Raw genomic sequence first — 13874 nt, forward strand, 5'->3', positions numbered from 1 at the left:
TTGCATGATATATTTTGGAGTGTTCAAATATCTGTCTGTTTAATCATAAATTTGCGATTGTCAGGTCATGGACGATACTGCAGAGGGTATCCAAAATAATATGGAATTGGCTGATAAAGCGAACAACAAACTTATTGACTTTCTCCGGTTCTCCACCTCTTCATCATTATGATCCTCGCTGCTGTTCCCGAGTCCGCTGCGGACTATATTTGCTGCTATGATAAATTTAACTGTTAGCCCATTGATTGCCTGAATTAAACAGATTGGCGCAAATGGTGTTAAGATACTGTCAAAAACCAGTATCCTTTCCACGCCAATGAGGTCAAGTAATCGGCAGTAAGGACGCAGCGCCATGGAACCTTGTCTGTTATGACTTCAGGCTCCACCAGAAAGTTAACGGGACACACCTCACTACAACCACGGTCACGGTGACTACAGTCGATTTTCTCTCGGTACAGGATCGCTTCCGCAGTTTTTGACAACAAATTGCGATAAAGCAATGGAAAATGAAACCCATGTTTGCCAGATGGAATAGTCACAGGTCACAACCCTCAGTACAAGGGTCAGGGCGCAAATTAGGGTAATGAGCAAGAAATTGGTATAGATATAGATATAATTAGTTTGCTCCACAATAGCAACAACGAGAACCACCATGAGATCTGCTCTTGCCATTCCCACTAGGTAACAAGTGATGAATTTGGATATTCCCACATTTCCCCTAGAGCGGATCACGATCGCCGTTAGGTTAACTTCAAAGAAAAAGAAGAGTTCTTCCAACAGCGCCAAAGCTGACCGGTTTCACTTGGCAAATCCGCTGGACCGTGCCGAATGGTCCCCATTCCTCTGATTATATGCTGGTTGGCTTAGAGTGTTAGCGAGGAAATGCAGTCAGTCCGGTCTCCGTCGCTACACTCCACCTGGAGGGCAACGGCGGACCGGAGTGACAGTTGCGTCCACAGCATACTGGTGAGCTGCTGATTGTCCCAGTGATGGAGACTTGGCCCATTACTGGAGCTTAAAATGTTGAGGGGAACATTGATGGTGGTAATAAAAATGGACTCAGGGAGACTGTTCCTTCGGGCACAACATGTTTGAGAAGTAGTACCACAAATGAATTTTAAAAACTTACAAAAGCGGGGATTCCTGGAGATTTTTTACGTTATTCTTCATATTGAAGTGATATTTAGACAAAATTAAGAAAAAAAAAGAATTCTCATTTGGCGACACGTGGTAGAAAAGAAATGCATACCGAAAGTAAACTGGAAAGTTCACTGAAAAAGCTGCCAGATTGTTGTTGTAAAGTTCCAGGTTTCTCTCCTGATACAGACCACCATCGAGAACAGTACATAGCGGTAACGCTCCAGGAAGTTGAGGAAGGTAGAATGCTGGAGGAATGTCAATATTGGCAATAATATAATTGACCATAAAAACGGACATCACGTAGTTCAAAATACGCCAAAATAAGAACAGAACAATTACATACTTGGACATCACGTAGTTCAAATACGCCAAATAAGAACAGAACAATTACATACTTGAGGAGTCTTCATTCTGGAAGCACTCGTTAGGTGAGGCTACACCTATGCTCTGAATCAGGACTATTCAACAGTGCAGCAGGTACAGCGCGTTCGGCGCCAAATAGCCTTGATATTGTTTCCTTATTTACTTTCACGTGTCTTGTTTTTAAGTCGGCACCTGTATCATCATCTAACCGCATTGTCAGTTCACAAAACAAAGGGCCGTAAAATAACAATGTAATATCCTCCAACTGTACTTGTGCAGGAAGTACCGCGCCCTGATTGCACCTCCATGAATCCCTACCGCGCCTGTCCTTGTTGGTTTTACAGGTAGCAATCCAACACTGTCGTCCACTAGTTACTGGGTCTCTCGGTCTCAAAACCATGAAATATCCTGGGCCCCTTTGCCCATTCATTGTCCTCTCGTTTCCAATTCATCACCAATCTAATTGTATGGCAGAGCTGTGAACGTGTTTAAGTTACTTCACTCCTGTATCAGCACAATTCAAGAGCAGTTCCTTCTGCTAATGCAGTAGACCACTATACATTCATTGGTGAGCCCGTACATTGGAGAAAGTCCCAGCGCAGATGCCACTCTTTCACCTCTTACAACCTTTGAACATATGGATGTGTGCTGCTTTCCTTCAGATATGCATTTCCCTTCGACTCCTGCGAATTACATTGATCTAGGACAGGTGAACAGCTGCCACCTGTTCCGAATGCTTTTAACCCCGATTCGTACACTGCCATTCTTATTATCAACAGCGCCTCCTTCGCCCTGGCGGGATAATTGATTAATACTGGGCCTATCGCGTTGGTTTAATTTGTTGATTTGTTTGGGACCGGCGCGTTGCGACCAAAGCAACATTTATTGCCAACCTCAATTTACTCATGAGAAGGTAGTGGTTAGCTGCCTCTCTGCTGGCGGTATATGGAAAGACTTAAACCGAAGAACAATGGAAAGCCGGCGATATATTTCCAGGTGAAGACAGTGTGTGACTCGCATGGGGACTCGCAGGTGGCGATGTGTTCTTGCACCCACTGTCATTGCCCTTGGTGGTAGAGGTGCTGCCTGGATGAGAATTACGCATGGTTGCACTGCAGACAATATACCCCTGTGGTGAGGGAAATGAAAAGTTGATGGTGCGCCAATTAAGCGGGCTTCTTCTTCTGGACTGTAGCAAGCTTCCCATGAGTTGTTGACGACTTACTTTTCTGGGTAAGTGGAGAATGTTATATTATATTCCAGCTCTGTTATTTTTAGGTGATGGCACATAAGGAGGTATTAAGTGGTGAATCAAAGAGCAACACTTCACCATCAATCTCTGCCTCATGTTTAAAGCCAGTTTGGAACTCAAATTGCCAATCGGCCTTGGATCCCATGGGCTCCATTCTTTTAAACCTGTCTCCTGTACGGTTGCATTAGCACACTGTTCATTCCGCTGATATCAATGGCATGAATTTCAGAGGCCGTTTGCAGAGCACGGACGTTGCTGCGTCGTTGGCTCCGTTTCAGGACCGGTCGTGACTTTCTATTCGTGCAAGCTGAGGAGGCAGTGCCTTGAGGAAATCCTGTCCTTGTGTCAACAGGGCTGATTTGAAGCGACAGTAAAAGTTACCATTAATCTTTGGAAGTTGCTCATGAAAAATGCTTTGTATTTCATGTAGATTTATATCTTCCGTTGGGCATAACCCCTGGGGTATATGGAATGTCGATGCATGAATTTTATATGTTTGCAAATTTCCGGAGTGTAGGAGGAAGAGTTAAATGTCTGGATCCCATACAGCCTTCTTGGGAGAGGTAGAACGAAGGGCAGGACTGGAAAATCAACCTTCCAGGGTACAGAAACCACGTGAGACGTCAGGGAGTTCTATGGATGCATGACCGGAGGCAGTATTGCAATATTGCTTGCATAAATCCATTTTTGAGGCGAAGAAGGAGAATATTCAAAAGTCTTCAAAATCGGCTGCATGAGTGGGGTTACATAGAACATAGAACAATTACAGCACAATTCAGGCCCTTCGGCCCACAAAGCTGTGCCGAACATGTCCCTTCCATAGAAATTAGTAAGATGATGAGAGGTATTGATCGTGTGGATAGTCAGAGGCTTTTCCCCAGGGCTGAAATGGTTGCCACAAGAGGACATATGTTTAAGGTGCTGGGGAGTAGGTATAGGGGAGATGTCAGGGGTAAGTTTTTTTTTACTCAGAGAGTGGTGAGTGCGTGGAATGGGTTACCGGCAACAGTGGTGGAGGTGGATGCGATAGGGTCTTGAATGATAGGTAAATGGAGCTGAGAAAAATAGAGGACTATAGGTCTCTAAGGTAGTGTCATGTTCGGCACAGCTTTCTGAGCCGAAGGGTCTAAATTGTGCTGTAGTCTTTCTGTGTTTCTATGTTTCTCATAGGTGTTACAATTAGAAAGAAAGTGCAGTGCACATAGCCAGTAAGGTGCGAGGTCATAACGAGGTAGATTGTGAGTCAAGGGTCCATCTTATCATACTACGGACCCTCTCAATAGTCTTATTACAGCTGGATAGAATCTGCCCTTGAGTCTGGTGGTTTGTGCTTTCAGGCTTTTGTATCTTCTGCCCCATGGGAGGGGGGAGAAGGGAAGATGTTCGGGGTGGGTGTGGTTTCTGTTTATGCTGGCTGCTTTAACAAGGCAGCGAGAACTGTAGACAGCAACCACAGAGGGGAACTGGTTTCCGTGATGTACTGAGCTGCGTCCACAGCCGTCCGCAATTTCTTGCGGTCGCGGGCGGAGCAGTTGCCATACCAAGCCCTAATGTAATCGGATAGGTTGTTTTATCTGGATCATCGGTAACAAATGGTGAGGGTCAAAGGGAAAATGTCAGAATTCTTTAGCCACCTGAGGAAGTAAAGACACTGGTGAGCTTTTCTGGCCGTGACGTCTACGTGATTAGAAGAGGAACAGGAAAGACTACTGGTGATGTTCACTCCTAATAACCTGAAGGTATCAACCCTCTCGACCTCAGCGCCGTTGATGTAAAGAGGAGCATGTACAACGTCCCACTCCCTGAAGTCAAAGATCAGCTCTTTTTTTCTGCTGACATTGAGGGAAATGTTTTTGTCATGACGCCATGTCACTAGGCTCTCCATCTCTTTCCTGTACTCCTACTCATCGTTATTTGGGATACGGCCCACTACGGTGGCAAATTTGTAGATGGAATTAGTGGAGAATCTGGCCACGCACCCGTGAGTATATAAAGAGTAGAGTAGGGGGGTGACGAAACAGCCATGTGGGGCACCAGTGTTGAGAATAATCGTGGCTGAGTGTTGCTGCCTATCCTTACTGATTGTGGTCATTTGGTCAGGAAGCCAATGATTCCGTTCCAAAGGGAGGTGTGGAGTCCCAGGTCTAGGAGCTTGCCGATGAGCTTGCTTGTAATTGTAGTATTGGAGGCAGAGCTGTGGTCATAAAACACTAATCCACCGGAGGTGTCTTTACTACTCAGATGCTCAAGAGATGAGTGCAGGGCCAGGGAGATGGGCAGTAGGCCTCGTGAATTGCCCCCTTCCAGAAAGATATTATCCTCATTTATCTGTCAAACTGAACTCCTCTGTCTAACTTGACGAAACCATTAATTGCCCAAAATGTTGTCATACGCATTTGAAGCGTGTTGTCCGCGCTAAAGATGAAAATGACCCAAAGATACTTTTCAGTTAAGCAGCTGAAACCCCATGTCTGAAAATTAAAATTTACAATATTCTGTATTTAAAAGATTAACAGACGATATTATAACTAAGTGTTTGTAATCTCCCTTGACAACCGGAATTCATTGCAGTGACACAATGAGTAAAATAGTTTACAGATTATTTACAGCACTGACCATGCTTCTGACGTACTGTGTTTGTTCAGGTGACTGAATAATAACAGTGATCAAAGGTGTACCAGCGTCAGTGGAAACTCATCTCCCTGTATAAATAAGCACCCACTTGAAGATAATATCTCAGAATCTTTGCGGGAGCCCTCGTTTTATGTACAGCCAAGAATATCGACTGTTAATTCAATGGGATATCCTGTAATCTATCAGATAGAAGATATTTACTATCCAGTTATTGCAGCGACTGGAGTGTCTGGTAAGCCGCTGTCTGAATTCTCAGTTCTATAAAGTGGTGGTAACTGTACAGCAGATGCATTTCCCCTCGATGCCTGGTCGAAGCAGCTTCCATTCAGTTCCAGCGGATGAACCATGGAAAAGTCTGTCTCTGCTTTATTGGTCTTGTAGACGCTGCATTTTAATGGAATGATCTATTTTCCCCAGTCCATGGTTACTTGCTGGATCATTCTCTGAACGGGATGTACTGAAATCAGATGCCGAACCCAAGAGCAGAAATGGATTCATGACCAGTCTTGGCTGCTTCACGCCGCGGAAGTAACCAATTCTGTAATCTTCTCATTAACATGTATGTAATAATCGATTGTATCAACTATTCGGCGCCGTGTTAAAGTAGAACCACCTGATACCAAGTTATGTGAGTTAATTTAACATGACTAGAATGGTTACCACAGTGACCAAAAGGCCAAAAAAAAAAACACATTCATTAATTCTGAAGAAAAAACACAATGCACCAAATACTCAGCAGGCTGGACCGCAGTTCCTGCTGGAGAAGCAGAGTTATTGTTTCAGGTCTATGACCAAAGATCAGTACGAGGAAAATTATAAAGCACGCACATGGTAAATTGAAGAGAAGTGAGGAAATCGGCAGGAATTAGTGGATTTCCTACGATTCTATAACCTGATAACAGACACTCCATTATTCTCTGACCAACTGATTATTTCCAGTATTTTCTGTTTTCAATTTCAGTTCAACCCTCCAACACCTTGATGCTGCCACAAACCAGGAAGGTACATGTAGATCCCACTAAACGCATGCGCTGGGCCCGGGTCGTTCAGTAATTTCCTTTCTTGCTTTTATCTCTATCTTACAGTTAACTTGGTGGCGATTGTGATCCTATCCCGAGGAAAGTGCGGTCTCTGCAAATGTATCACTCGGTACCTGGTGGGAATGGCAGCGGCCGATCTCCTGGTCGTTATCTCAGATCCCATTTTAAAGTGGATTGGAGTGATTTATTTTCCTAAATCATTCCTGTACATTACTCCGGTGTGCAGCCTCGTTCGCTTCCTGGTCTCTGCAACTACGGTAGTCTCTGTCTGGCTGACGGTCGCTTTCACCTTTGATCGATTTGTTGCCATTTGTTGCGAGAAGCTGAAAACGAAATATTGCACCGAGCGAACGGCGGCTGTGGTTATAGGGACAGTGAGTGTGTTCGGTTTTCTAGAGAGTATCCCATTGTACTTTATCAATGAAGCAAAACATATCATTGATAATATTCCTTGGGGATGTGTCCCTAAAAAAAGCTTTTTCACTGATGCCGCGTGGATCTCATTTGATATGTTTCAACTCATTTTAACCCCCTTTGTTCCGTTTTTCTTGATTTTGCTGCTCAATATTCTAACAGCTCGACGGATTTTAGCGACCAGTAGAGTCCGCAGGGGACTCCGGGGCCGAATAAACGGAGAGAATGAAAAGGATCCAGAGCTTGAGAACCGAAGGAAATCTATCGTTTTACTCTTCAGTATATCCGGCAGTTTTATACTTCTGTGGATGACACAAATTGTGTATAAAGTATACGTGAGAATTGCAGACGTCAAATATTATGTCTCTCTCTCTGATCCTAATTTTGTCACTGAGCGCGCATCAACGATGCTGCAGCTACTTAGTACCTGCACCAACACGTGCATTTACGCTGTGACCCAGCGTAAGTTCAGAGAGGATTTGAAGCAATTCGTTAAATGTCCATATAAATTATTGATTCAAACGAAAATATAGGAAGAGCTGAGGCCTTTTAAGCATGACAGTGGGGAACCATTCCACGCCCCTCTTCCTCCCGACAAACCTTCTCTTCACTGGAAGAAGCACAAATTCGAACTTAATTATGCAGAGTCATAAAGATTATCATTTTACGTGTAACATCTGGAATAATGGTTGATGTTCGCATTTGCCAGCACTGCGGATTTCAGTTCTCGTCTTGTGGGATCGGAGATTATTCTTCAGGGCAATCACACAGTCTAGCCCCGTCTCTGCACGATCCCGTCAGAGAACAGAGAAGAGATTCTCTGTTGTATTTTACCAACCAATTCGTGAGTAGCATTGCTTGCCTCTGTGCCTGTAATGGTGAGATTAGCTCATTCAAGCGGCCCAACCCCGAAACTGTACGCTAGTTTAGAACAGCCAGGACCAGTCCAATTCGAGTAAGAACACATGAAACAAAAACAAATCGGACAGCTGTTGACCTTTCGCGTCCTCCAGACTTCTACGCCATTCAAAAAGATTACAAATGGTCTGATATTTTCGTGGTGTAAATGCTCACAGTTTCTAACTGACATGAGTAGCACTTGTCATCCACTTCGTTCTTAAACCTGTGACAGTGGGGACTTGTCTTGCATTCGTTTAGGAAATCAACATCCATATTTCGCTGGGCGAGTGCATTGTAAGAAGTACAACTCTCTGAGATAATACATTTCTCCTCAGTTCAGTGAAGTCACGTTATTCTACACCCATCGCCGCTGGGTGATACAGTAACAAGAGCAAATATACTCATGTCTCCAAGCCAAGCCCATTCTGCACCCTTTATATTTGAACGCAAACAGTTCTAATTCTTCTCGGCGCTACAGAGTATCGACACATTCTGCTCAATGGTTGCTCATGACAACAGCTTTATCGCAGGAATCAAAGGAATAAATTCCCGATGCAACGCCTCGAAGTTATGCACCATTTCCCGGAAAAGAAGATTCAGCCACTGTGCGAGAATGCAGGTGCACAGAACAACATTTCTTTTGGTAAGGAAAGCTCAGAAACATAATACTTCAACCCTGTTTCTCTCTCCACAGGCTCTGCTTGAACTGCTGAGTTTTCCCAACTTTATCAGTTTTATTTCAGCACCAGCTGCATTCCATAACATCTTCTTGCAATCGAGGTCATAAAAGGAATTTGCATTCTTTCTTGCTTGCGTTATCTGCATCTTAATATTCTTTGTTTCACGTACGAACGCAACAGGATCTCAGTGCCCACAGCAGGAATACCTTAATTTTCAAACATCTTGTGTTCTCACCTGTCCGTGCATTAACAACAGATATCGTTAAATAAGGCGGATTCCCTTTATTAAAGTAACTAATATACATTATAAATGGCCGGGGCCTCAACTGAGGTTATCAACGAAATATAACGTGTAGACTTTTTTCTATCCGCCAATTACTAGCATGCGTTCCATAGCCCCACCCCGGCCGGTGATCGACAGGAGAAGGAGCTCAATTTAGGATCTTTCTCTGCAATGTTTTTCAGCTGTTCCTGAGCCTGTCTTCTCCACACAATCCAGCATAGACATTGAGAGCGTCGGTATGTGTGCTGGGACCGTGCGGAGTTGATAGCTGTCAGCAACAGTCCCGGTTTAGTATACTCCGGGTCACGGACTCGGTCACCCTATATAAACCGAATGGCGCTGAGATACAGCTTCGCTGAGGGGATATTTGGGAAAAGAGGCTGAACACAGAGTCCCTCCCTCCCTGAAGATTTCCCGTCCCGGGCTCACTGAAGACCGGGCTGTTCCACATTCCCAATGTCCAATGAACTGATCACTTCAGCAACAAACTCTGTCCGCCTCAAGCGAGTTTTAATTCAAAATAGGACTTGCAATTTTGGTTAAATTTGGAAATAGAAAAGCCGTCTCCCCGTGCGGGCATTGAAGCCCGTTCTCCCCCGTGACAGGGGAGGATGCTAACCACTACACCAAGGAAGAACCGATGTGAAACTGCAGTCTGTCATTGGTATGTCGGGGTAAAGGAGGTCTCACAGGATCATCCCGATATTTGTTCGTTGACTGTAAAACCGCCACCTTTCAGACACCCACCTCCCTGTGTGACTTGAGGGCTCTCAAGATTCTCCAGCGAATCAGTCACTTGTTGTGTTCAAGGACTTCCGAAAGAGGGGCTCCTGTTCGGGTCAGATTGTGCGTTGATGTAAGGAACATTCATAATCAGGATTTCTTCTCAGCAACTGATGCAGGAATCGATTTGTAGGTCATCAATTAAGCAGCGCATTGTTGATTCCAACCAGCCTCGGGAGGAAATGGGGGAGAGGAGACCTTCGTCTGATCCTTTGGTACAAACTGCCCATCTCTGCCGGTCATCCACCTCTGACGTAGGCTATTTTTTTCTCCTTCCGTTAGTGCAGTCTGACCTGCTGGACAGTTTGCAGAGACCCGTTGTTCACCACAGGGAACACCAAATAAATCATAACCTAATTCTACCCACCTCACAAGCTCACTTGGTATCACTCTATCAGGGGCTTTCCCTTTGTTCGACCAATCCGTCTCTCTCACCTTCTCTGCTGTTGAAAATTAACTTGTTTTCTCTATTTCTCAGTTCTGATGAAGGGACATACACCGGAAACGTTAAGTCTGTGTCTCCTTCCACAGATGCCGCCAGCTGCTGCGTGTTTCCTGTTTTTTTCCCCTCTGATTTTATGCAGGAGCACGGATTTAAACAGCAGAGAATAATTTAACACTGGGTTACAGTTGTATGCAACAACGACAATGTTTTCACTCCAAAGAAACCTCCACAAAACTCCTAACGTAATCAAATAAACAGAATTTGTCAATGGAAATGCAGAGAGTTTCTTTGTTTTTACTTATTATATGACGGCTTTTTGTAAAATGTGTGTTGCGGAATTGTTGCCGGCAACAAAGGAAACAGCAGACGATGGTTTCGATCTATCAACCTCTGGGTTAGGAGCCCAGCACGTTTCCGCTGCGCCACTCTGCCTCAAAGTGAAAATGGTCTTTAATTGATTCCCTTTTGATCCGAATTCATATCGTCCCTTTGCTCGCTTCTCTTTGTTTGTTTGTTTCTCTCTGGCCCCTTTCTCTTTCTCTCCTGATTCCTTTCTTTGTTTCTTACTTTCTGTCCCAGCTGGTTATCATCTCCGTGTCGTTTCTGCTCTATCCACGTTCTCGCACCTCGTTCCTGGTATTTTACAAGAGAATATGTTTTACATTATTGAATTGATCAGAGGGACATCTCATTCCATTTCTAGGGCTTTTAAAAAATAAATAACGATGTCTTCACCCACACCCAGGGTTTGATTTTGTCCGATCCCGAAGTCTCATTAACTGTCCAATCCTATCACTGTGACTGAATGAATGTCGGAATTCCTTCAATGTTTAGCCAGCAGCTCACTTTGTCTCTTTGTGAACCTTACTTCCCGACTATAGAGCACATCAGATGCTGATTTTGGTTTCCGCACTGCAAGTACTTACCTCAAATTTAACAGCTCCTTCTCCCGGGATTAAATGGTTGGTGAATTAACGGTGGCTATAATCTTCATACATAAATGACTGTACCGGGCAGTGACAGAAATGGAGTGTCGGGCTGTCGCAGGGTCCAGTGTGCTGACATGGCAGGGGAGTGCCGATGATCGCAAGGCTGTTCTTCCGGGCTGAGGCATGCCCGCTGCACTCCGGCTGTTCTGACGCCTGCCATGTCCCAAATGTGGGACACTTGACTGTAAATAGTGTGCTGGTGGGGACTGTGTTCGCTCTCTCCCTGATATACAGTCAAAGCTAGAATTCCAGATCCCAATCCAGTCCAGAAGAGTCTCAATCCGAAACGCTGACTGTCCATTTCCCTCCACAGATGTTGCCCGACCCACTGTTTACCGTCGTTGTAGATTACAACTACATCTGCAGCCTCTTGTGTCTCCTAAGTTTGAATTACATTCAACTTGAACTTAATCACGAAGTCGGTACGTAACTCTCCCGCACTCCCTGTACTTCTGGGATGCTATGAATGAGAGAAGACGCTGCCGCCTGTCTCTTCAATTCTTTCGCTTCCGCCTCTTCAAAGAACTTTTCAATCTCCTGATCTACTTATCTGCACAGTCGATTGTTCGCTCAGTACCCAGACCTACGTTCAAACCTGCCGAGGATTCTGAGCCACCAGGGGTGAGTTTTTAACTCTCTCATATGGATGGTTCGATAACAGGCCAGCAGTTGTTTATCCGCGCATTCCCCGGCGTTCTCGGTAGCAAGAGTCCAAAGTAAGACTTTGGGTGTGGAATTTACGGTTGGAATCTATTCGTAATTTCCTTCACCGTTCAAAATTCATGGTACCCAGCGTGGAGATGCCGGAGGTTGACCCGAGACCTCATACATGCATAGCATGCGCTCTCCCATTGATCTATATTTGACTGAACTTTGCTGAAGGTGCAAGTTTGCCACTTATCAATCATTCCCTGGGTAGATTTGCTCTGCTTCATTTCTGAGGATTTGGAAAATAAATTAGACGTCGAGCAATTAATGGGGAAAGTTTCCATTTCCTACACGATGAACGGCAGAACATTGATAAATCACCTGGTTGACTTGTGACACTGCACCACGGGACTTACCACAGTACATTACAGGGTCAGGCCTTTCAACCCACAATTCCTGCAGTGGTGTGCGATGATTATCTTTGTTTGTACCAAGAATGACTGCACTATTTGGAATGTTTTCGCCTTGACACCCATTGACCAGGTTCACGAGGCCATGTATTAAAATCATGTCTTGAAATAAAGAGCAGTTACGGCAAGGTTACTGCACCAGTCCCGATATTCACTCTTTGTCTTTTGTTTCGGGCACCTCTGTGATAACCCAGGGAGCGTCGTGGTTGTGGTGATACCCAAGCCAGGCAATGGTGAGTAAGTGTCGCCTGGAAGCATTGCAGATGATCATTCATCATTCTCCTGATGATTGCAGTGAACTCTGTGTGATGTGCTGACAGGAATGTGCTGTGCGTTGTCTTCTGTGAACAGAAACACATCTGAGCAATTTTAGGGTAGAAGTTAGTGTTGTAAATGTACTTTGGCCAGAAGCGAAGCTCCTTTTGAGTGCAGGCCTTCAATGCCGTAGCCGTTATGTTGTCTGATCGTGTAACCTTCCTGCTCCCAGTGTTCCCAGCAGTGTCGTGAACTAACAGGCGAAGATTGACGTTACGAATGCATGGAATCCAATGATCAGCTGGTAAACATATTTGGATGAAGACATTTGTGACTGCTTCAACCCCAGATATAGCATTCGCATTTGGAGTACCACTACGGGTGATGTTGGGAATGTTTTGGAAACTTTCCTTCCGTTTATGTTTCACTGTCCACCGCTGGTGTGGGCGCAACTGCAGAGCTTTGTTTTGATATGTTGATACGTGGTTTATTTACCTCTAATGTCGGGGGGAATACTTGATTTTCTCTTGTTAGATGACGTCATTGCCCAGCACTTGTGTGGTCGAATGTTACCAGTCAATTATCAGCGCATGCCTGGATATTGTCCAAGTGTTACTGCATTTGGATGTGGACTGCTTCAGCATGTGAAGTGTCGCAAATGGTGCTGAACTTTGTGCAATCATTAGCAAACAACACTATTTCCGATATTGCAATTAAAAGAAGATCATCTGTTAAGCAGCTGAAGATAATCTGGTGGAGGACACTCTGCTGATGAATCCTTAAGAGATATTCTGTAACTTAGAACATTGGCTCTAATCACCAGGGTATGGTTCCAACCAGCGGATTCCCAATCCCATTCATCCAACCTGATTCCAATTCATCCAGTTTAGTCAGGGTTCCTTACTCGTTCAATGTTGCCTTGATGTCAAGGATTGTTACTCTCACTTCGTCTCTGCAGTTCATTTATTTTTCCCACCTTTGGGCCATGGCTAAGTGGTTTGTAGCTGTGTGGCGTTGGCGGAACCCAAAGTGAGCTTCTGTGAACAGGTTGCTGCCAAGCAAGTGACGGTTTACAGTACCAACGATCAGCCCTTCCGTCGCTTTGTTGCTGATCGAAAGTAAACTGGGGTTGTAATTGAGCAGGACATACACAGGTAACTTTCCACATTGCCCGTTAGATACCGTTGTTGCAGCTGCATTGGAGGAGCTTGCCCAAGGGAACGGCAAGTTCTGGAGCACAACGCCTTCAGTACTTTTGACGGAAAGTTGTCAGGGCTCAGACACCTTGCTGCATGCAAACCATTTGGCTGTCTCTGAACATCACGTGGACTGAATCTAATTGGCTGAAAACTGCCATCAATCATGTTGAGGACCACAGCGTAATCCCGAGATGGGTCATCCACTCGGTACTTCTGTCCGAAGATTCTTGCAAATGCTTCAGTTTTCTATTTTGCACTGATGTGCTGGGCTCCCACAATGAGGATGATTGCATCTGATTCCAGTATCTACTCTGGCAGCGCCTTCCACTTATTAACCACTCTCTGTGTAAGAGAGTGCAATATGTTGAAATGCACTGCG

At 44.8% G+C, this 13874-nt stretch overlaps 1 non-coding gene across 1 annotated transcript; it reads left to right on the plus strand.

Moving 5' to 3' along the window:
* The first annotated feature begins 10989 nt into the window (after positions 1-10989).
* LOC127567070 (U1 spliceosomal RNA) lies at positions 10990-11150 on the plus strand. The gene has a single exon (XR_007955843.1). It is a non-coding gene; the product is annotated as a U1 spliceosomal RNA (small nuclear RNA).
* Positions 11151-13874: the final 2724 nt, after the last annotated feature.

The sequence above is a fragment of the Pristis pectinata genome, chromosome X (genome assembly GCF_009764475.1).
Source record: "Pristis pectinata isolate sPriPec2 chromosome X, sPriPec2.1.pri, whole genome shotgun sequence".
NCBI classification, from domain to species: Eukaryota; Metazoa; Chordata; class Chondrichthyes; order Rhinopristiformes; family Pristidae; genus Pristis; species Pristis pectinata.